The 23,648-nt window shown below is 41.0% G+C and overlaps 1 protein-coding gene across 2 annotated transcripts in view; it reads left to right on the top strand.

The window, feature by feature from the left end:
• Positions 1 to 549: 549 nt before the first annotated feature.
• The window catches only part of LOC121578931 (neurexin-2-beta-like), a 314,921-nt gene continuing 291,822 nt past the window's right edge, over positions 550 to 23,648 (top strand). For both annotated transcript variants that reach the window (XM_045224458.1, XM_045224459.1), the window contains exon 1: positions 550 to 799. The gene's annotated coding sequence lies outside the window, so the exon portion shown is untranslated. The remainder of the gene's footprint in view (positions 800 to 23,648) is intronic.

Raw genomic sequence — 23,648 nt, forward strand, 5'->3', positions numbered from 1 at the left:
TCTCACAATGGCTAGTCCTATTTATATTGTGGTCGTTTTTTTAATAACCCAAGCAAGGTTATTATTGAGGGAGATGTCCAACCCGTATGATCTTGTCACACTGCATTAACAGTTTTATGGAGCTGAGAGAGGGAATACAGGGCTTGGAGTAGTTCCAAGGCCAGTTATCATGTGTGCAACTTTTACATGCATGTAAGCAGACTATTTAGCATGTGAAATAGGGTATATAATAGGCATAAAGAAGATGCCTATTATATAGTTATATCCGAAATGCTCATAAGTTCATCCCACCATTACACCGGTCCTTGAATTTACTATTTAATCAATTCAATTCGATGAAAACTATCATGGTTAAAATGTCCCAATTATGTTGCTATGTATTTGACAGGTAATGAACGAGATATGCTTACTGCTTCAACCCAATACATTTGTGATTGTCCTCTATGGCAATGCACATGTAAGTTTCATTGGGAGTGCACATGATTGGTCAACTGCCGCTGACCGCGCCCTCAACCCAATACCGAACCATCAGCACTGGTGAGTCCGGGGAGTGATGATGATGCTGCTGCTGCCTTCAATGCGGTGGAGGAAGATAACTATTGTCTAATTCGGGGATTCCGGTGGATCGACTGGGTTCATAACGGCATGTCCTTCCAGAAGACGAAGAAGTCTGCAGCATTTCACCTCCATGCTCTATTTAAATATTCAATACCTCGGGAATTCTGCCGCGAACTCCGGGATAATTCTAACAAACCACGTTGTCTGTCTATCGGGTGTTGGAGTGCAGAATAATGGCCAGGTAAGACCTCGAAAAAGAAACATTTGAATATTGGTTCAGGTGTTATAATAAAGGTTGTATCTCAAGACTCCCCGACCCGTGGTATGGTTTTGCAGTTGCCTAGGCTATGGACCTCGCTATCATCAGACCTGTTATTGTCTGCACTAGCCTAGAATGATAATGATGCTGCTTTCCAATTGTTAAATCATTGTCTGTCGTCAAGTAATACGACATGCGTTATGTTTATGCTATAAATGAGGTCTTCTCGGAGTCATTCAGTTTCTTTCTGCATTGACTGGGTTACAGCAGCATCAATTGAGGGGAGAGGATAAAGTCGCCTTATTGCATGGGTAGCAGAAGTGGCTTGGCAATATTGCCCGCAGGAATAGCTTGTTTGCTGGTTCACATCAGTATAATGGTGTGAATTATACTTTATTACTAGTGTAGTCTATAAGCAGATGTAGGCATTGGGTTGTTTTACAATTGACAACTATTGTCAAGGTAGTGCTCTATGCAACGATTGTCAAGGTAGTGCTCTATGCAGCTATTGTCAAGTTAGTGCTCTATGCAATTATTGTTAAGGTGGTGCTCTGTGTTGTAGGTGATGCACAGCTCCTCCATTAAATTATGACCATTTTGTAATTTTATCACGTTTGTTTCCTCTGGAATGAAATAAGCTACTGATCCAGACATTGGCTACACACACTCAGTAGTCGCTGTCCACCTGGGGGCATCTACTACCTCAAATTACAGCCCGTTTCAGACAGTCTTAGCAAAATTCTTGCTTGAGAAATTGCTCTTTGCTAAGAAGCTAGTTTTCCCCCTTTTTTTAGTGAAAACAAATACTGTAAGGTACTTAATTGTTACCCAGAAATGATTTGATATTGAGATAAAAACAGCTGCATTGGAACTTTAATGAAGTAGAATCATCACACCTGCACCTCACACCCCAGTGGCCAAACTCATCCAGGGTGGGTCACAGCAGAGACACACTGACAGCAACAGTGGGCCTCACTCACTCATACAGTCAGGTCCAAAATTATTGGCACCCTTCATAAAGATGAGGGAAAATGACTGTAGAAAATACATAAATAAAATACTGAGCTATATTTCATGCAAAACAATAAAATAATATTATTTTATACTAATACAATTGCTCAAAGAAATAGATTTTGTTTAACAAGTAATAATTTTTCTCTCCAAAAGATTGTGTAAATATTATTGGCACCTTAAAGATTCTTATAAATAAATCAAACAAAATTAAATATGCATTAACATTTTACTTTTGTTGTATTGTGGTTTTCCTTGGCTTCCTGTTTCAATGGGGTATAAAAATGAGGTAACGCATGTAAAATCCCTTTGACATCCATCACCATGGGAAAAGGCAAATAGCTCACAAATAGACAAATGTTGTTGACCTTCATAAATCAGGCAATGGGTACAATAAAATATCTAAAACAGAAAATATACCACTTATGGCAACAATTAAGAAGTTTAAGACCACTTAAACAGTGGTAAACTTGCCTGGTATCTTTGGCCATGTACACCAGTGGTGTGTTTTGGGTTGAAAGAAGGATGCACATGCATGCAGTAAAGATCCTCATACCTACTGTCAAATATGGTGGTGGAGCTTTGATGTTATGGGGCTGTTTTGCTTCCACTTGTTATCTCCAAAGGCTTGGCATCTTCCATAAATTGCAGCCGCGAATCCGCCATAGAAAAAGTTAATATGGATAACTAGTGAACGATTTGAGTTAGACATTACATTGTAATGGACAAGATGTAACCTTTGGTAGGCTGCTGATAGGATATTCGGCTGCGGTACAGCAAAGCCAAGTCAGCCCGTGCTCATGGTTCCCACAGGGGACGTGAAAGGCTACAATGATTTTGCTCATGATGCTGCTCAATGATATGTAACAACACCCTGAGCAGACGAAACACCAATACAAATGTAACAACAGCACAACAAAATACAGTAGATAAACATGTTCCTTGAGTTTTCTTTCGGGGGTGCCTATTCATTATAGAATAGACACTTGTTGTGAAATAGGGCTTTCTAGCTGCACCAATCAAAGCAAAACTTTAGTGTTCAAAACCATTCATCTTGGGGTGACGGACGGACGGGGGGGGGGGGGGCAGGGTTGTAAAATGCAATCATATCATTCAATTATATTATTTATAAAATGGTCATATATACAGTTGTGGTCAAAAGTTTTGAGAATGACACAAGTATTGGTCTTCACAAAGTTTGCTGCCTCAGTGTTTTTAGATATTTTTGTCAGATGTTACTATGGTATACTGAAGTATGATTACAAGCATTCCATAAGTGTCAAAGGCTTTTATTGACAATTAAATTAAGTTTATGCGAAGAGTCAATATTTGCAGTGTTGACCCTTCTTTTTCAAGACCTCTGCAATCCGCCCTGGCATGCTGTTAATTAACTTCTGGGCCACATCCTGACTGATGGCAGTCCATTCTTGCATAATCAATGCTTGGAGTTTGTCATCATTTGTGGGGTTTTGTTTGTCCACCCGCCTCTTGAGGATTGACCACAAGTTCTCAATGGGATTAAGGTCTGGGGAGTTTCCTGGCCATGGACCCAAAATGTCGATGTTTTGTTCCCCGAGCCACTCAGTTATCACTTTTGCCTTATGGCAAGGTGCTCCATCATGCTGGAAAAGGCATTGTTCGTCACCAAACTGTTCTTGGATGGTTGGGAGAAGTTGCTCTCGGAGGATGTGTTGGTACCATTCTTTATTCATGGTTGTGTTCTTAGGCAAAATTGTGAGTGAGCCCACTCCCTTGGCTGAGAAGCAACCCCACACATGAATGGTCTCAGGATGCTTTACTGTTGGCATGACACAGGACTGATGGTAGCGCTCACCTTGTGTTCTCCGGACAAGCTTTTTTCCAGATGCCCCAAACAATCGGAAAGGGGATTCATCAGAGAAAATGACTTTACCCCAGTCCTCAGCAGTCCAATCCCTGTACCTTTTGCAGAATATCAGTCTGTCCCTGATGTTTTTCCTGGAGAGAAGTGGCTTCTTTGCTGCCCTTCTTGACACCAGGCCATCCCCCAAAAGTCTTTGCCTCACTGTGCGTGCAGATGCACTCACACCTGCCTGCTGCCATTCCTGAGCAAGCTCTGCACTGGTGGTGCCCCGATCCCGCAGCTGAATCAACTTTAGGAGATGATCCTGGCGCTTGCTGGACTTTCTTGGGCACCCTGATGCCTTCTTCACAACAATTGAACCTCTCTCCTTGAAGTTGTTGATGATCCGATAAATGGTTGATTTAGGTGCAATCTTACTAGCAGCAATATCCTTGCCGTGAAGCCCTTTTTGTGCAAAGCAATGATGATGGAATGTGTTTCCTTGCAGGTAACCATGGTTAACAGAGGAAGAACAATGATTTTAAGCACCACCCTCCTTTTAAAGCTTCCAGTCTGTTATTCTAACTCAATCAGCATGACAGAGTGATCTCCAGCCTTGTCCTCGTCAACACTCTCACCTGTGTTAACGAGATAATCACTGACATGATGTCAGCTGGTCCCTTTGTGGCAGGGCTGAAATGCAGTGGAAATGTTTTTTTTGGGGATGAAGTTCATTTTTATGTCAAAGAGTGACTTTTCAATTAATTGCAATTCATCTGATCACTCTTCATGACATTCTGGAGTATATGCAAATTGCCATCATAAAAACGGAGGCAGCAGACTTTGTGAAAATTAATATTTGTGTCATTCTCAAAACGTTTGACCACGACTGTATATTTTATACAGACTAGCTAAAAAACAAGTGAACATTTACAAATGAACCAATGGTTTATGATTATTATCTGGTAAAAAAGTGGAGGTGCATAAGTTTGTACCTCCAATTTCTAGTTGCTCCATGGCCCAAGTGGAATTAGAAAGGCTGTTTGGCTCAGCTGAGTCGCGACTCGCGAAGAGGGAGAACTTTGTAGGTTTTTCTGATTAATCAACAATGCCATGCTGGTGGGTGGTAACATTAAAATAAAACCCAGCCCTGAAAATAAACTTAGTCTGAAAAGTATTTGCACCTCATCTCATTTGGGGAAACTGACAGCATTGACACGGATTTCCACAAAGTTCCCACTTCGGATTTCCCACTTCAAGCCGCAAATATATCATACTCTGACTAAAACATTGACTTATTGACTTAAATCATTGTGCAACATCATGGGTAAGCTCTGGGCATCGTCTTTCAGCTGCAAAAAGTGGATTTTCGCTGTTGTGTTACTTTAAGGTCAACGGCATCATGAACTCTACCAAGACCAGGACATTTTCGCCAAACACCTGGTTGCCTCTGCCAGGAAGCTGAAAATTGGCTGCAAGTAGATCTTCCAGCAAGACATTAACCCCAAGCACACATCAACATATGTTAATGGTTAATTGACCACAAAATCAACATTTTGCAATGGCCATCTCAGTCTCCGGACTTGAACCCCAATGAAAACCTATGGTTTGAATTGAAGAGGGCAGTCCATAAGCGCAGACAGAGGAGGAATGGTCTGAGATCCCTCCCAATGTGTTCTACAATCTCATAAAACATTTTAGAAAAAGTATCCATGCCATTATCCTTGCAAGGGGTCAGTGCTGGAATATTTAAAACGGGTGCCATATTTTAGATGTATTTTATTACTTGTTAAACTAAATGTATTTCTCTGAGCAATTGTATTGGAATAAAATAATATAATTTCCCAATTTTCTTTGAGTGTACAATATAGCTCAGTAGTTGTAATATTTATTTGATATAGTATTTTTTGCTCATCTTTATCAAGACATATACTTGGAACTGCCAGACTAGCCTCTAGGATGATCAATAAGGCTTGCAGAATGATTAAATGTTATGTTTAAATAGCTTACAGATATGATTTGTTTGATTTGTGTTTCTGATATTCGTCTTGATGGACCATCTGATTAGTGGTTAAGTGTAGCCTACAGCTCTCTGATAATCAGACCTGTTCAGAGGAAAGAGGTAGCCTATCTGATACCTGTGCTGATGGACAGAAAGGAAGCTTCTTATTCCCACAACAATCCTTTCTTTAGACATTTATCACCTCAGAAAGTAATTGTATCTCTTTTTAGGAGAGAGGCCTTGCCAGGAGGGCAGCTTGAGTATAAAAACAACACAACAATCCCAGTATCTGGACATATCATAAAACGCCATATAGATGATGTGAGAAGGTGGCTCTGGAAGAGGTCCGTATGACTGTTGGATTCATTCCCCCAGGTTCTTTGTCTTCCTCACAGTCCACTAATGACATGTCTTCTTGCCCAGTAAAAGTGTTTTAATTGCCGGGAGAAGGGTGCAAATTAACAGCCTAGACGTGACAGAGATGACCTTGTAATTGTCTTAGATGGCCAGTGGCAATCATCATGTTGATGGGAATGAGTTTAGTATCAGAAGCAGGAGTAAAGAATTACATTATTTTCACTAGTCTCTCGTTCGGTTGCCATACAGTAAATCCAAGCAATAGTAAAACACACTGCTTTCTTATTTATATTCATCTCTATCTAAAAGCTTGTGAGAGTGGAAGGCTGTTCTGCTCAGTGCTATGGTGTCTAATTTCATCACTACACTTGTGGACAGTGAATTAATGTCCCAGCTCTTGAACAAAGCTTTAAGCACCAGTTGTATGTGGAAAGCTGCTGGATGTCTTTACTTTACCACCCTAAGGATGTTACTGTAAGGAACATGGCTGCTTCATAATGCCAGAGCTGTGATGGTGTAGAGCTGATTTGATCACAGCCGACTGAGAGTGGTGCCTTCATCTGACTGTAACGGTTTCTGCTGTATGTATAATAAGGGAAACGGAGCTTTGAACTGTTGCCATAGAGGGATTATTGTATATGAGAGTTACAGAAATATTTAAGTCAAAGCATATCAGTCAATATGCAATGGGGGAGACAAGGTGTAGTGCTCGAGGTAATGATGAGCCCAATTGGAGATTTACATTTAAATTTTAGTCATTTAGCAGATGCTCTTATCCAGAGCGACTTACAGTTAGTGAGTGCATACATTTTCATACTGGCCCCCCGTGGGAAAAGAACCCACAACCCTGGCGTTGCAAGCGCCATGCTCTACCAACTGAGCTACAGGGGACTACATGCGTGCGTGTGGTTTGTGTTGTTGTGTGTGTGGGGGGGGGGTTATAGACACTGTGGTGCCCTGGCTTGTGTCTCTCGCTCCATCATGCACCACCAAGGTCGTGTCCACAGACTATGCACAGTGGCCCTGGCCCGCTGCACTCCTGGCCCTGCAAAAGAAATGGGGCTTGCCCGGAGCGCACTGCTGCTTTTAATCAGGCCTGATGCGTGACTCAGTCGCATGCCAGCTGCACATACAGCCAAACAGGGATCGCTTCCCTGGATGATGAAGAGGAAAAAAGGTCACTGTTGAGATCTTTGTTTCTCTCTACACCTTCAGGGACTCCTGCTTTATTTATTTCCTTCTGGGAGTTTGACTCTGTTGAACTTTGCTTACTAACTGGACTGAGTTGCTAAATGCCGTAAGTCCCCAGTGCACAAGGAAATACAAGGCATTATGTTGAAGGGAGCAGTGCAGAGTCTGGAGGGCCTTGTCACCAACAAAACACTATTGGTTAAAATCCCATGTGGGTCATTGCGCTATTTTCTTGAGGAACCACTTAAGATGGATTGTATTTATATCCAGAAGGATAATGTTACAATCCAGGAGTGGAAATTGGAGATGACTGAACAAAACAAGCTGCGTTAACAGAGGTGAATGATGCAGAGTATCTGATTGGTATTAGAAACAGAAAATTACAGCCCAAAATAGCTGCCAGTCATTACGGATCCTGAGGGGCTGGTAAGATGCAATGTAGACTGAACCATATGTTGGAGAATATAGAGAGCGAGAGAGGCACATCTGTAGTGTAACGTTACATTGCAACTGTCAGTATTTCCGCTGATACATCACTGTTACTGTGTGACCGACAGGAGGGCAGAATACTCCAACTGTGCTGCCAAACAAAATGTGCCCAGTGTAGTCCATGCCCTTAGAGATATAAAACAGGATATCAGCCTGTCAGGATAACACATTATGCAGGTACCCAGTAGTCCATGGAAACAAATGGCAACCCCAACAGAAAGGCACCAATGTTGGCCCACTGCTGTAAAGCACATTTAAAGGATCCATTAGTACTCTGTTGTTAGGGACGGTCACACTGGGGATCATACAGTGAGGGAAAAAAGTATTTGATCCCCTGCTGATTTTGTACGTTTGCCCACTGACAAAGACATGATCAGTCTATAATTTTAATGGTAGGTTTATTTGAACAGTGAGAGACAGAATAACAAAAAAACAAACAAAAGAAAGGCATGTCAAAAATGTTGTAAATTGATTTTGCCAAAGAGCTCGATTTTGGTCTCATCTGACCACAACACTTTCACCCAGTTCTCCTCTGAATCATTCAGATGTTCATTGGCAAACTTCAGACGGCCCTGTATATGTGCTTTCTTGAGCAGGGGGACCTTGCGGGTGCTGCAGGATTTCAGTCCTTCACGGCGTAGTGTGTTACCAATTGTTTTCTTGGTGACTATGGTCCCAGCTGCCTTGAGATTATTGCCAAGATACTCCTGTGTAGTTCTGGGCAGATTCCTCACCGTTCTCATGATCATTCAACTCCACGAGGTGAGGTCTTGCATGGAGCCCCAGGCCGAGGGAGATTGACAGTTATTTTGTGTTTCTTCCATTTGTGAATAATCTCACCAACTGTTGTCACCTTCTCACCAAGCTGCTTGGCGATGGTCTTGTAGCCCATTACAGCCTTGTGTAGGTCTACAATCTTGTCCCTGACATCCTTGGAGAGCTCTTTGGTCTTGGCCATGGTGGAGAGTTTGGAATCTGATTGATTGATTGCTTCTGTGGACAGGTGTCTTTTATACAGGTAACAAACTGAGATTAGGAGCACTCCCTTTAAGAGTGTGCTCCTAATCTCAGCTCGTTACCTGTATAAAAGACACCTGGGAGCCAGAAATCTGTCTGATTGAGAGGGGGTCAAATACTTATTTCCCTCATTAAAATGAAAATCAATTTACAACATTTTTGACATGTGTTTTTCTGGATTTTTTTGTTGTTATTCTGTCTCTCACTGTTCAAATAAACCTACCATTAAATGTATAGACTGATCATTTCTTTTTCAATGGGCAAACGTACAAAATCAACAGGGGATCAAATACTTTTTTCCCTCACTGTATGTATTAAAGCCATGGAAAACACAGCCATCATTCAATGAAGACTCCTACTCTCATCTGGCTCGAGGCAGGAGGATAATGGGTCTGTAGGAGAAGAACATGATTAAAGGAAATGGAGGCAGAGAAAGGCTTATATTGCTTATCGTGTCACATTGACCAGACCTGAGATTTACGTGGGTGCAATCGGTCAGTGAGTGACGCATCAGGCAAAGTGTAGATCGAGAGATGTTTAGCAGCTGTCTGGGTGTCCATCCATTGCACCGCTCTGTGCTGGGCCCAGGCACCACACCTGTCACACTCGGATGGCCCACTGACTGGTGAGCAGGGCCTGTGCTGGTAAACACTGGAGCACACTCATTTATTTCAATTCACACTGTCTGTCTCTGCAGGCTTTCCTCCTGGGAGAGAGACTCATGCTGATTTGGTATAGTATACGCACAGAGAATTCCATCCCAATGCCGCATTGCAAAAAATGCTTGTGCCCTCGCCTTAGGCTGCCTCTTCTAAAGCAGCTTGTCTCAAGTGTTTTCCTGCCTATATGTAGATCCTCAGTAGCACATCGATGTCAACGCTCATTGATCCCATGCTAGGCTCTCAGATCCTGGCTAAGATGTCGTAGCCCCAGGCTCACCCCAGCTGTTTTGGTACAGAGCTCTGAGGAGGGGATGTGTGAGAGGATGAGGGTTGTTTGCCCCTACTGCCTGTTCTCTCCCCCTTTTGTCTGGAGGCTTGATAACACCCACACTGTCCCAGGCCAACTTCTCAGGAGTAGTGAGGGAGAGATGTTTGCGTGTGAAAATACAGTGAGCTCCAAAAGTATTGGGACAGTGACACATTTGTTGTTGTTTGGGCTCTGTACTCCAGTACTTTGGATTTGAAATGGTACAATTACTATTAGGTTAAAGTGCGCAGACTGTCAGCTTTAATTTGAGGGTATGTTGATCCATATCAGGTGAACTGCTTAGAAATGATAGCACTTTTTGTACGTAGCCAATCTAGTTTAGGGGACCAAAAGTATTGGTGCAAATTCACTTTTGTATTAAAGTAGTCAAAAGTTTAGTATTTGGTCTCATATTCATAGCACGCAATGACTACATCAAGCTTGTGACTTGCATTTGCTGCATTTGCTGTTTGTTTTGGTTGTGTTTCAGATTATTTGAATAGAAAGTAATGGTAAATAATGTATTGTGCCATTTTGGAGTCACTTTTATTGTAAATAAGAATATAATATAGTTCTAAACACTTCTACATTAATGTGGATGCTGCCATGGTTACGGATACTCCTGAATGAATCGTGAATAATGATGAGTGAGAAAGTTACAGATGCACAAATATCATACCCCCAAGTCATGCTAACCTCTCACCATTAGAATAACAGGGGATGTTAGCATTTTTTGGGGAGTATGATATTTGTGCGTCTGTAACTTTCTTACTTTATCCTCATAGTCATTGTATCATTTTAAATCCAAAGTGCTGGAGTACAGAGACAAAACTACAACAAGAACAAAATTCACTGTCCCAATACTTTTGGAGCTCACTGTATAACACAATAGTGACTCAATGAACATGTAACTGACATTGGAGTCATAAAAAAACACAGTAGAAAAATCATTGTTTGATTTGACTTATTCTGCTTCTAGGAGCAAGACACAGTCCTGCTTTGTGTTTTAAGAGGATGAAATTACACTTTTCACTGTAATTCATAAAGCTCTTTTGTGTGATGCGTTGGAGGATGCTTTTAAGGATATCTCAGCAATTCAAAAAATATTGTTAAGAGTTGTGGAAAAACACCACAGACTGTATTTCAAAATAATTTGAGTCCTTTTCAGAATGCTTGTTCATGTAGTTGGGCAATTAGCATATCCTGAATTCGGCGCTGAAGTGGCAATTTGAGAGCTGTGCAATTTTGGTTGAGTTTCACAGAGAGAACTACTGCATTGATCTCTGATACCTGCAAATCATAGCTATTTTCTCATGGCAATTTCCTGTATGATTCTTGTGCATTAGTATATGCATTTTGACAGTAAATGTCAATAATATTCACTCTACCACTCCCAGTGTGCACTACTTCACACCTATGTTTCAGTTTGTGAGTAAGAAAGCTGAGTTATTTTGCAACACTGCAAGATGCAAGACAGTACTCTTTGTAACTCTTTGTTCACACATTTGAAGTTTCTCTGAGTTATTCCCTAATGGGGCTTATCCTATCTTTACCTGTGTGTGAACCTGAATCACATTAACTGATGTAACACCTCTGATGTGCTCTTTTTGTATGGGGTCCCGAAGGACATATGCTAGTTATACGCTAACTTTCAGCCTCCAAGATGCGTTTCAATTCATTGTAATAATACTCAGCGAAACGAGTTCAGGGTCTTATTGAATAGAGCAAGATGGTCTTTGCTACAGAAATTTGCATTTTTCTTCTGATGGCTTTTGAGTGTTGAGCTGGAGTAAGATGCAAAAGGTTGGTTTAGGCCATATCATTGCATTGAAAGTGACCATTTCGTTTTAGGGCCAGACTGACAATATTGTTACTGAGAATCTGGATGGCATTGGGGGGAATAGGGATACCTAGTCAGTTACACAACTGAATACAATCAACCGAAATGTTTATTCCGCATTTAACCCAACCCCTCTGAATCAGAGAGGTGAGGGGGGCTGCAATAATCGACATCCACATCCTCGGTGCCCGGGGAACAGTTGTTGTTGGGGGTTAACTGCCTTGCTCAAGGGCAGAACAGCAGATTTTTCCACCTTGCCGGCTCTGGGATTTGAACCAGCGACATTTCGGTTACTGGCACAATGCTCTTAACCACTATTTGTATTTTTGTATTTATTAAGGATTCCCATTAGCCAAGGCAGCAGCTACTCTTCCTGGGGTCCTGCAACATTAAGGCAGTTATATGCAATTTAAAATATTACATGACATTATATTTCATAACACATTACCCAATACATTTAGTGTGTTCCCTCAGGCCACTACTACACTATCACATATTTACAATACAACATCCATGTGTACGTGTGTGTAGAGTGAGGTTCTATATGTATGTGTGTATGTACCTGTGTGTGCGTCTCTTCACTGTCCCTGCTGTTCCACAAGGTGTATTTTTTACCTTTTTAAAGTCTGATTCTACTGTTTGCATCAGTTAACTGATGTGGAATAGACTTCCATGTAGTCATGGCTCTATGTAGTACTGTGCGACTCCAATATTCCATTCTGGACTTGGGGACTGTGAAGAGACCTCTGGTGGCATGTCTTGTGGGGTATGCATGGGTATTCCAAACAGACAGCTCGGTACATTCAGCTCGTCGACACCTCTCACAAAAACAAGCAGTGATGAAGTCAATCTCTCTTCCACTCTATGCCAGGAGAGAGTGACATGCATGTCATCAATGTTTGCTCTCCGTGTACTTTTAAGGGCCAGCCGTGCTGCCCTGTTCTGAGCCAACTGCAATTTTCCCAAGTCCTTCTTTGTGGCACCTGACCACACTACTGAACAGTAGTCTAGGTGCGACAAAACTAGGGCCTGAAGGACCTGCCTTGTTGATAGTGTTGTTTCCCCATCGTAGCTACTGTTGTATCAATATGCATTGACAATGACAGTCTACAATCCAGTGTTACTCCAAGCAGTTTAGTCACCTCAACTTGCTCAATCTCCACATTATTCATTACGAGATGTAGTTGGGGTTTAGGGTTAAGTGAATGATTTGACCCAAATACAATGCTTTAGTTTTGGAAATATTCAGGACTAACTTATTCCTTGCCACCAATTCCGAAACTAACAGGAACTCTTTGTTAAGTGTTGCAGTTATTTCAGTTGCTGTAGTAGCTGACGTGTATAGTCTTGAGTCATCCGCATACATAGACACACTGGCTTTACTCAAAGCCAGTGGCATGTCGTTAGTAAAGATGGAAAAAAGTAAGGGGCCTAGACAGCTGCACTGGGGAATTCCTGATTCTACCTGGATTATGTTTGAGAGGCTACCATTAAAGAACACCCTCTGTGTTCTGTTAGACAAGTAACTCTTTATCCAGATTATAGCAGGGGGTGTAAAGTCATAACACATACGTTTTTCCAGCAGCAGACTATGATCGATAATGTCAAAAGCCGCACTGAAGTCTAACAAAACAGCCCCCACAATCTTTTTATCATCAATTTCTTTCAGCCAATCATCAGTCATTTGTGTAAGTGCTGTGCTTGTTGAATGTCCTTTTCTATAAGCATGCTGAAAGTTTGTTGTCAATTTGTTTACAGTAAAATAGCATTGTATCTGGTCAAACACCATTTTTCCCAATAGTTTACTAAGGGTTGGTAACAGGCTAATTGGTCGGCTGTTTGAGCCAGTAAAGGGGGCTTTACTATTCTTAGGTAGCAGAATGACTTTTGCTTCCCTCCAAGCCTGGGGGCACACACATTCTAGTAGGCTTAAATTTAAAATATGGCAAATAGGAGTGGCCAAGATAAAGCAAAGCAGTGCGATAAAAACAACAACAACAACACACAATCAATAACATAATAGAAAATCTATATACAGTGTGTGCAAATGTAGTAAGTTATGGAGGTAAGGCAATAAATAGGCCATAGTGCTAAATAATTACAATTTAGTATTAACACTGGAATGATAGATGTGCAGAAGAAGAGTCCTCTATCATTTTCTATTGCTTTGGCATTTTTTACATTTACATTTTAGTAATTTAGCAGACACTGTTATCCAGAGCGACTTACAGTTAGTGAGTGCATACATTTTTCATACTTGGCACACACTACAAATAAATAATTAGCACAAATGTAAAGCTAAGACTACTAAGACTACCATTAATTTATCCTACTACTATCTAGAGAGTGTCATGAACCATGAGGTAAATAAATGTTTTTATTTATTTTATTATTTTCACCTTTATTTAACCAGGTAAGCCAGTTGAGAACAAGTTCTCATTTACAACTACGACCTGGCCAAGATAAAGCAAAGCAGTGCGATTAAAAACAACAACACAGAGTTACATATGGAATAAGCAAAAACATACAGACAATAACATAATAGAAAATAGAAAATCTATATACAGTGTGTGCAAATGTAGTAAATTATGGAGGTAAGGCAATAAATAGGCCATAGTGCAAAATATATATATTTTTTAAATTTGTGTGTGCAGAAGATGATGTGCAAATAGAGATACTGGGGTGCAAATGAGCAAAATAAATAACAATGTAAATACCAATATGGGGATGAGGTAGTTGGGTGGGCTAATTACAGATGGGCTGTGAACAGGTGCAGTGATCGGTAAGCTGCTCTGACAACTGATGCTTAAAGTTAGTGAGGGAGATAAGAGTCTCCAGCTTCAGAGATTTTTGCAGTTTGTTCCAGTCATTGGTAGCAGAGAACTGGAAGGAATGGCGGCCAAAGGAGGTGTTGGCTTTGGGGATGACCAGTGAGATATACCTGCTGGAGCGCATACTACGGGTGGGTGTTGCTATGGTGACCAATGAGCTAAGATAAGGCAGGGATTTGCCTAGCAGTGATTTATAGATGACCTGGAGCCAGTGGGTTTGGCAACGAATATGTAGTGAGGGCCAGCCAACGAGAGCATACAGGTCACAATGGTGGGTAGTATATGGGGCTTTGGTGACAAAACGGATGGCACTGTGATAGACTACATCCAATTTGCTGAGTAGAGTTTTGGAGGCTATTTTGTAAATGACATCGCCGAAGTCAAGGATCGGTAGAATAGTCAGTTTTACGAGGGCATGTTTGGCAGCATGAGTGAAGGAGGCTTTGTTGCGAAATAGGAAGCCAATTCTAGATTTAACTTTGGATTGGAGATGCTCAATGTGAGTCTGGAAGGAGAGTTTACGGTCTAACCAGACACCTAGGTATTTGTAGTTGTACATATATTCTTTACATCAACAACATAGGAATCACTTCAAAACGTATTTAATGACCTCTTATACACAATATTAGGCCCAGCCTTTGGAACTTTGGTTTTCCTAGAAATGGCTACTATATTGTGATCACTACATCCAATGGATTTGGATACTGCTTTCAAACAAATCTCTGCAGCATTAGTAAGGATATGAGCAATACATGTTGATGATTTCATTCCTGTACTGTTTGTAACCACCCTGGTAGGTTGACTGATAACCTGAACCAGGTTGCATGCACTGGTTACAGTTTGAAGCTTTCTCTTGAGTGGGCAGCCTGATGACAGCCAGTCAATATTTAAATCACCAAGAAAGTATACCTCTCTATTGATATCACATACATTATCAAGCATTTCAATCATGTTATCCAGATGCTGACTATTAGCACTTGCTGGTCTATAGCAGCTTCCCACCAGAATTGGCTTTAGGTGAGGCAGGTGAACCTGTAGCCATATTACTTCAACAGTATTTAACATGAGATCCTCTCTAATCTTCACAGGAATGTGGTTCTGTATATAAACAGCAACACCTCCATTTAATTTTATTTAATTTAATTTTTTTGTCATTTAGCAGACGCTCTTATCCAGAGCGACTTACAATTAGTGAGTGCATACATTTTTCATACTGGCCCCCCTCCACCATTGGCATTTCTATATTTTCTGTAAATGTTATAACCTTGTATTGCTACCACTGTATCATCAAATGTATTATCTAAGTGAGTTTCAGAGATAGTCAGAATATGAATGTCATCTGTTACTAGCAAATTATTGATTTCATTAACCATGTTTCTTAAGCTACATATGTTAACGTGGGCTATTTTGAGCACTTTTCTTCTGGGATGCTTACTTGTTTTAATTGCTTTACTGGGAAGCTTAGCAGCAGTAGATGTGCTCATGTTCTTTATGTTAGTGCACAGTGAGCTGCACACAGTGGACTGCCTCCTCGGGTACACTGGCTCAGTGCTAACAGTATAAATCTGTTTCTTAGGCACATGATTACTGCACACAATAGCTGTCGGATCAGCGGTGGCATTCAGGGCAGTTAGAGGGACATAAATTAGGTTACTTATATTGTCACTACCGACGCCCCTGATGTAATGTACATTTACTGAAGCATTTAGACAACTCTGCGTCACAATGGTAGGGATTAGCTGAGCTGGGCTTGGGTCATTGCTAAGTCATTGTCTCAACGCAGCCTTATAATGCTGTGAAAGGATCCAGGAAACCAAATGATTTGGGTGGATCCCATCCACCTTATAAAACGTGTTTTGTTTCCAAAAGATATCGAAATTGTCAACAAAAGTTACACCCATTGAGCTGCAATAATCACGTAGCCAGTTGTGAAGAGCAAGAATCCTGCTAAAGCGTTCAATTCCATGACTCAGACTCAGAGAGGGCACAGGGCCAGATATGATGGGTTTTTTGTTAGTGTCTAGCAGAGAGTCAATCAGCTCTTTAAAATCCAGTTTCAACTGTTCAGAGATGCCCTTCATAATGTCATTAAAACCCACAAGGACTACGATAGAATCGATTTCCATGTCCTGACATAGTATATTCGGGAGCAGCTTAGTAATGTCATTTACTCAAGCTCTGGGATAGGACATTGTTTTTGCACCAGGAACGGTCACTAGGCTACCTGCCGCCCCATTGTAGCGGTGACAAATACAGCTGTAGCATGAAATTGTTTTCTTTCTTCTACATAAAAGACCAACTACTGGGTTTGGTTATGCCTAGCCTGATTTGTTTGTCGGTGGTTTAATTCCCCTTGGTGAGTCATTGTGGTCTTGGTTCTCCCTGTATTACATTCTGAGTGATTCCTCATGAAACCAGGACAAAGAAATACCATGATTTGGGGGATTTTTACGAAATGTAATCCATAGAATGGTCCTTTGGGGAAAGGATTGTTGACATGTTTGACATTTTGTATCTAAAAGCATAATTGAGAAATAATTGATCAAAGTTGCAATATTTATTTATCACATATATTTATTACACCTAGGAATCCTTTAAAGAGCGTCTGAACGGACCAATTCCGTTCAAACGCTTTGAACACACCGACTGCGTCATTGCGCAAAATAGTATGCAGCATATATGTGATATATGTGCAACAAAAGTTCAACATCCACCTTCTGCTGCCATTTCTGTCAACCCGTTTACGCATACAGTTTGACGCATACGTTTGATAAATCCAATGTATGCACCACACAGAACACACTGCAACTGCCTCTGCAACGCAATGCTGCAAGGCAAACGCAGCATTCCATTGGAAATTAATGTACTTCTGGTGTACCAAAACGCAATGACGCTTGTTGGTGTGTTCCACACACCTCTCCAAAGTGTGCACATAATGTGATTATATGAGCTCTCCTAGCTGTGCCGTTGAGGAACTAGAGCAAGCACACTTGTAGTTGTTTTCTCTGGAACACAGCCCTGCATCCCCGCCATCACACAATTACTGTCCAAAAACAGCCCATTATAAATCGCAATCTGGGTCAGGTGGGCATCATTTGAAAGCTTGCTCTATTGCCAACAGGACTAGCAAAGTCATGAAATATGATCTTACAGTGTTAGGCTTTCACAGGTCAGTTCAGAGAAACAGATCGTAATTTTGATCCCACTCTGGAACTTTGATATGCCCGTTGAGTATATTATGTTCAACAATATTAGCCAAATCAAAAATGGTATAACGTAAAACTTCAATTAATAGCTCAGGCATTTATTTGCTTTAATCATTGAACACAACCGCCGCTTTTTAGAAACCGGCTTTTATTTGAGTCAGGCGTCTATTTCCTTAATAGAGCTTTTGCTCAATGAAATGTTGAAAAGACTAGCACACTGTTTATTGTGACCATTATGACCAGTATAAACATTATAATAACAAATCCATCGCAGATCAGAATTGCAAAGACTAGGCTGCCCATCATTCACCCCCGATTTCGCGCTTCAGCACCATGCAGAGCTTGAATTTGATGTTGTCTTTTCTTTTTGGTTGCGCCATGGCTAGCAACGATGACAGAATCAAAAAATAAATATATATATATATATATATATATATATTTAATGCACATGACCGTGGGAATATCAGATCTGTGTCCATGGTAACATTGTAAACAATTAATTTAGACCTGGCGTTTATTTGAAACAAGCGTTTATTTGTTGAATAATTTGCAGACGCCCGGCTATTAAAAGGGACAGGCGACTATTTGATTTAAGTTTGACGGTATTTTCAATATTCATGTTTATATTTTTCAATATTTATGAATTAATATATATATATATATATATATATTTCTTTATTGAAATCAAAATACTACTCATAACAGAGAAAGAGGTAAAGCGTCATATGACACCAATTTTTGCTTTGTAGCAGCTCCAACAGATGAAACATTATGGAGTCTTAAATGAGGCCTGGGTAAGGCCAAAAAAGTAAGAAATATGCGAACTTTGATAAATTATTTCTCAATTATGCTTTTTGATACAAATGTCAAATATATGTAAACAATTCTTCCTCCAAAGGACCATTCTATGGATTACATTACATTTCGTGAAAATCCCTAAAATCATGGTATTTTTTTTGTCTGGGACAGATGATTTTTACACACTATGCGCTTCAGCACTCGCCGGTCCTGTTTTGTGAGCTTATGTGGCCTACCACTTCGCGGCTGGGCAATTGTTGCTCCTAGACATTTCCACTTCACAATAACAGCACTTACAGTTGACCGGGGCAGCTCTAGCAGGGCAGAAATTTGACTAACTGACTTGTTGGAAAGGTGGCATCCTATAACGGTGCCACGTTGAAAGTCACTGAGCTCTTCAGGAAGGCCATTCTACTGCTGATGTTTGTCTATGGAGATCGCATGGCTGTGTGCTCGATTTTATACACCTGTCAGCAACGGGTGTGGCTGAAATAGCCGAATCCACTAATTTGAAGAGGTGTCCAAATACTTTTGTATATATAGTGTATATAAGATGTACAAAAATGTACTCCTTCTTAAATATGCGTAGACATGCACACAGACACAGACTTATGTGCAAATCCCGGTTTCTTTATCTTCTACCACCAAACAGTTAAGCGACAAACATCTTATTGCACATGGAAGGCGTATATGGCAGCATAATCCTTTTTTAAACATCCTGTACAAATTGTACCCATCTGGAAAAACAAACAAATTCTCTTGATGTATTAATTGGATCGTGACGTTCACAGATGCATTTAACATAAATAAACAAGCTGGCTGTTTGCAGTACCTGTTTACCGGCTCCTCTAAGAATTGGCATCTGGTGTTTTTTGTTATCCAGATCCAAGTCTAGTTTCTAAATTTAGACTTCACACTTCAATCTTCTCCCGAGACACGTTATGTCAGTCCACCCAGTCCCTGTCGTGTTTACACAGATAACATGTTGGACCAAGGGCCTCATTTAGAGAAGTGCAAAAATATGTACAGTTGAAGTCGGAAGTTTACATACACCTTAGCCAAATACATTTAAACTCAGTTTTTCACAATTCCTGACATTTAATCCTAGTAAAAATTCCCTGTCTTAGGTCAGTTAGGATCACCACTTTATTTTAAGAATGTGAAATGTCAGAATAATAGTAGAGATAATTATTTCTTTCAGCTTTTATTTCTTTCATCACATTCCCAATGGGTCAGAAGTTTACATACACTCAATTAGTATTTGGCAGCATTGCCTTTAAATTGTTTAACTTGGGTCAAATGTTTTGGGTAGCCTTCCACAAACTTCCCACAATAAGTTGGGTGAATTTTGGGCCATTCCTCCTGACAGAGCTGGTGTAACTGAGTCAGGTTTGTGGGCCTCCTTGCTCACACAAGCTTTTTCAGATCTGCCCACAAATGTTCTATAGGATTGAGGTCAGGGCTTTGTGATGGCAACTCCAATACCTTGACTTTGTTGTCTTTAAGCCATTTTGCCACAACTTTGGAAGTATGCTTGGGGTCATTGTCCATTTGGAAGACCCATTTGCGACCAAGCTTTAACTTCCTGACTGATGTCTTGAGATGTTGCTTCAATATATCCACATAATTTTCCTTCCTCATGATGCCATCTATTTTGTGAAGTGCACCAGTCCCTCCTGCAGCAAAGCACCCCCACAGCATGATGCTGCCACCCCCGTGCTTCACAGTTGGGATGGTGTTCTTCGGCTTGCAAGCAACCCCATTTTTCCTCCAAACATAACGATGGTCATTATGGCCAAACAGTTCTATTCCTCAGAATAGACCAGAGGACATTTCTCCAAAAAGTACTATCTTTGTTCCCATGTGCAGTTGCAAACCGTAGTCTGGCTTTTTTATGGCGGTTTTGGAGCAGTGGCTTCTTCCTTGCTGAGCGGCCTTTCAGGTTATGTCGATATAGGACTCGTTTTACTGTGGATATAGATACTTTTGTACCTGTTTCCTCCAGCATCTTCATAAGGTCCTTTGCTGTTGTTCTGGGATTGATTTGCACTTCTCGCACCAAAGTACGTTCATCTCTAGGAGACAGAACGCGTCTCCTTCCTGAGCTGTATGACGGCTGCGTTGTCCCATGGTGTTTATACTTGCGTACTATTGTTTGTACAGATGAACGTGGTACCTTCAGGCGTTTTGAAATTGCTCCCAAGGATGAACCTGGCTGATTTCTTTTGATTTTCCCATGATGTCAAGCAAAGAGGCACTGAGTTTGAAGGTAGGCCTTGAAATACATCCACAGGTACACCTCCAATTGACTCAAATTATGTAAATTAGCCTATCAGAAGCTTCTAAAGCCATGACATCATTCTCTGGAATTTTCCAAGCTGTTTAAAGGCACAAGCAACTTAGTGTATGTAAACTTCTGACCCACTGGAATTGTGATACAGTGAATTATAAGTGAAATAATCTGTCTATAAACAATTGTTGGAAAACTTACTTGTGTCATGCACAAAGTAGATATCCTAACTTGCCAAAACTATAGTTTGTTAACAAGAAATGTGTGAAGTGGTTGAAAAACAAGTTTTAATGACTCCAACCTAAGTGTATGTAAACTTCCGACTTCAACTGTACATGATACCGAAAACATCACATTTATTTATTTCAAAACTTCTGTGTGAAACTTGCGAAGCATGCAACTGTATCAAGTATTTGAAATGTTATGGTCATTTTTTCTGTCAAAATGTCACCTATAGTTTGTACACAGTCCTACACTGACAGCCCAAGAGGTATGAAGATGATCTGGTAGCTAGTGGTAACTGTGACCTGATCTGTGAACATCCTGTATTTACAGAGTGACTTTATTGAAGTAGCTGAAGGTTACATTGTGTCCTGGGAAACAGAATAGGAGCCATATTGTAGCAGACAAAAAGAGTCATGGTATGTGAGTGAAAATGCCAGGAGGGGCTGGAGAGCATTGGTTGGAGTCACATGATTGGGATGCTAACTTATTCAGAAGGCCAGTGTTGTTTTGGCTGCACTCACCTGGATCTCCTGTCTTGTCCTGGCCATTGCTTTGAACAGACATGCCCAGTAGTGTTCACTCATTTAACACATGGAGAGCAGACCGCAGACCTCCTTAAGAATGCAAATCTCTCCGGGCTTGCAAATGGAAGAGAGTTAGCAGCATCAGCAGTAGCGAGGAACAGATCATCTCTTATCACCACTGCCCTCTTGTCTCTCCTTACTAAAATATGGCTGTGCTGTGATGTTCCTGTGCTCCATGGTTCCAGATGAGAGACGCAAAGTAACAGTGGCTCTCACGGAATTAGAATATTAAATACAAGGATGTAGTGTTGATAATAATATAATAACATGCCATTTAGCAGACGCTTTTATCCAAAGCGACTTACAGTCATGTGCGCATACATTTTTACGTATGGGTGGTCCCGGGGATCGAACCCACTACCCTGGCTTTACAAGCGACATGCTCTACCAATTGAGCTACAGAGGACCACCAGGGAGGGAGCAGCTCTTCCTCAATGTTCCAAAATGGCAGAAGGGATGGATTTATCTCTAAGCCAGCAGTACATGAGTAAGCATTTGTTAGGAATAGGAGAAACATTCACATCACTGTGTGAGTTATCAGCTTCTCTGATTTAGAAATGTAAACTGGATTATTTTCTTTAAGATGTTTTTTACATTTAGATAGTTGATATTGAAGTATTCTGTGTGTGTGTGTGGTTTTTGTTTGGGAGGTTGTAAATGGTCTGATTACATTTGCTACCATCTGTATCAGTGTTAAGTGGGGGTTAAAATAAGAGGGGGTAAGGTAAAACGTGTGGGCTTGCATGAACATGCAGAGGCGTTTGACAATTGATGCTATGGTAGTGTATGTACTGTATGTCTTGTTTTTCCACAAGGAAAGAGAACATGGAACTATATTCTCGAGGGGAATGTCCAAATATGTGAAGATAGATGTGAAGAGATATTAAAGCAAAATTTTCTGTAGAAATATGCCATGTAGACATATGGTTTTGTTTGTAGAATGTGTCTTTAACCACGACTCCAATACCTGGTAAATAGGCCTCAGAGTCCTATTCACTGTCTTCAGTGTTTGTTTCATGCACTGACTGTCTCCTTCAAAAGAAGCCATCTCTTTTCATAATGTCAACTCCAGCCAAAAGACACTATCAATTGGTCTGATGTTCCCCTCCAGAATATGGTGTCAGAAGATTGTCATTGGGTGTTTGTGTTAAAGTGGCCCGGCTTGGTCCTAGGGCCGTGCAGATTTCAAGCTGATACTTAACATTTATTGTGCAAATTATTATTCACACTGAAAGGAATTGTTGGTATCAATTAATCTCCAACATCACAAGCCATTTATTTATAGTATTATGCTGTAACAGCTAACAGCTAGCCGATTCCAAGGTTGAGCAGACAGAGAGAGAAGGGCTGAGTCCTCAACACCATGCAGCCACCCACTTCTCCTCTTTACACAGTACATTTCTATCTATTCCGCCTCCTCTGGTAATGTACTCTCACCCAAAGCAGCATAAAATCCCATAGAGAATGAGTGTACACGACTGTGTGTACACAACGAGAGCTTCTCACTGAGTCGGTGTCCATTCTGCGTGGCCAACTGGGACCATATCCATATGTATTCACTGGTTATCCATTCTTTCATACATACAGTACTGTGCAATTCTACCAGTCTGTTCTGTGGCCCCATCTCTGTATTCATGTTTAGGAAATGGTTGCTGGGAATATATTGGTATGGAGTAGCAGAGCATAGACGTTGTCCACAGATGAAAAGCTTCCCATCTGGAGGACATGAAGGACATAATGAACAGCCAGAGATGACAGGAGAAGCATAGGCACGGTGTGATGCGACCCCTGGCAGGTTGGAGAGAAATCGGAGAACCCGAGGTGAGAAGGTTGTGTGTGTGTGTGTGGAGATGAGCAATGAGGGCACACGAGAGTGTCAGTTGAAAGTGAAGGCCATACAGGGATTTATTCATTTGCAACCATAATTGGCAACATAGAGGATGTTCTTTTCTCTCCCTTGGGCCTTTGGGTTTTATGGGGTTGTGTGGATCATAAATCATGGCCCTGGTGTATGGCCAGCCTAAGGATAGCCTGTCGAGCTGTTCCAGGAAATATCACTTTCTGCCGCTGATGGATGGTGACATTCCAGGGTAGAGAGAAATGATGGGACAATCTCTTCTTATCTCTCGGATCCCTCCATCACTTACCATAATTGCTTTCAATATATTCCTCCACATATCATTTACCATGTAGTGTCAT

Source organism: Coregonus clupeaformis, chromosome 13, assembly GCF_020615455.1.
Source record: "Coregonus clupeaformis isolate EN_2021a chromosome 13, ASM2061545v1, whole genome shotgun sequence".
NCBI classification, from domain to species: Eukaryota; Metazoa; Chordata; class Actinopteri; order Salmoniformes; family Salmonidae; genus Coregonus; species Coregonus clupeaformis.